We start from the raw sequence: 1,705 nt of genomic DNA, 5'->3' as shown, positions 1-1,705 counted from the left end.
TGTGTAATCTTACTTGAATAAACATTTTGGAGAGTTTTGTCTTTTTGCCAGATTGCTAAAGGCATGGAGGCCAAAGTGAGAACTTTAGTTACTGTGGATGCATTGCAAAAAATGATTGTGTGCTAACCTTCACTTCTAGTAGATTGCATGCTGCAACTAATAGTGTAAATAATATATATATTGGTTCTTAAAAGCTTTACTTCAGTTTTTCTCTGCTTCTCTACAGTCTGCATTTCAAAGTTCAGGTAAAATGTTCAAGGTTTTGCTGTTGTCAAGAGGCAGATCTTGAAATCTGCTAGTGCAGGAGATCATTTATAAAGCTTTTATCAATTATTCACAAGTGGATCACCTAAAAGAAAAGATTTGCCATGTTTGATGATTAGCATGATGATGGTTTGCCAGAAAAGTTGGTCTGATTAAACATATTTCACAGAAGTTGAACCTTATAATCACAGAAAACTGTACAATCATTAAGGCACAAAATTTTATATTATTGTTGCCCCACCTTTACTTCTGAAAATTATTTTTTATACCCAGTTGTGTTGCTTTAAATAATCTTTATGGCCATTACTTATTTTCCTTAATCTTTCCATGGTCAAAACATATCCAAGATCATGGGTAACTGTGGCCCAATAACAGGTCTGTGAGATATTTCTGATTGTAATTTTGTGCCTGGTGGAGAAGTTGTCACACTCACTGATACCTGTTGAAGTCTTCCTTTTATGTAGTACTCATTCTACTCTCCCAATTTTTTGTCAAATAAAGCACCATTCCAAGCACTAGCTTGCCAAATATATGTGGTGGAAGTTATTGGTCTCTTCTGGAGTGCAGATACAGCACAATTTTGGGCAATACATTCCATCTTCCATTGTGTGAATGCTTTTTGGTAATCCATTTATAGAGTCTACAAATTCATTATCCCATACACCTGCCTGTTTGTCTAAAACTCAAAAAGTTTAATGGTTTTAATGTGAAAAGCTTGTTTCCATTATTATATAAACTTTAGATGTTAAGCTTACTGGTCTGTAGTTTCTAGCAAATGGTTTGCTGTTCCATTTGTATGTAATGCTAGTTTGGCTCTTCCACAGCTTTGGAACTGTCCTCACCCAGAGATCTGAATATTAATGATAATGTTGAAACTTGCTCAGTTGGTTTCACAAGAAAGTTATGGTCTGGACTAGCCTATTTTTAAAGTATATTGACTGAATGTAGATATTTGGATTTTTTCTTAAAATTATTTGAATATTGTATATCCAAGACTTATTTATTGATTAAATTGGTAAAATTAAATGAAATGCGTTTACATTAGTCTGCAATATTTTAGAACTACACAAATTAATAGACCTAGCATGCTGTAATTAGCCATGGGAATTTTGCATTTTAATAAGAACCAATAGAAATAAGACCATTTTATGATAATGTTTATGAATACAAATGTTACTCTTTGAAGTTAAATTATTTATTTGAAATATTAGAAATAGTCTATGCAGTAGAAAAATGATAGGAAGATATATATAAACTGAGATATAAAATGTTTTAGAGGTTAACTAAAATAATCAGATACTGAATTCTCTTAATGTTAGGTATACTAAGAAAATTTTGTATTAAATTTACTTTGTGGTTAATTTAAATGTAGTTTTGTTGAACTTTTCTTGAATGTTTGTATTGGTATACATCATGTATGTTTAGGACTTTCTGATTTACT

General features: G+C 31.3%; 1 protein-coding gene across 1 annotated transcript in view; it reads left to right on the top strand.

The window, feature by feature from the left end:
* Positions 1-1,705, top strand: part of LOC119586797 (protein C19orf12 homolog) — a gene marked incomplete in the record, with an annotated part of 17,887 nt that overhangs the window by 1,177 nt on the left and 15,005 nt on the right.

Source organism: Penaeus monodon, chromosome 22 (assembly GCF_015228065.2).
Source record: "Penaeus monodon isolate SGIC_2016 chromosome 22, NSTDA_Pmon_1, whole genome shotgun sequence".
NCBI classification, from domain to species: Eukaryota; Metazoa; Arthropoda; class Malacostraca; order Decapoda; family Penaeidae; genus Penaeus; species Penaeus monodon.
The sequence above is the reverse complement of the archived record's forward strand: the minus strand, read 5'-3'. Positions and strand labels throughout refer to the sequence as shown.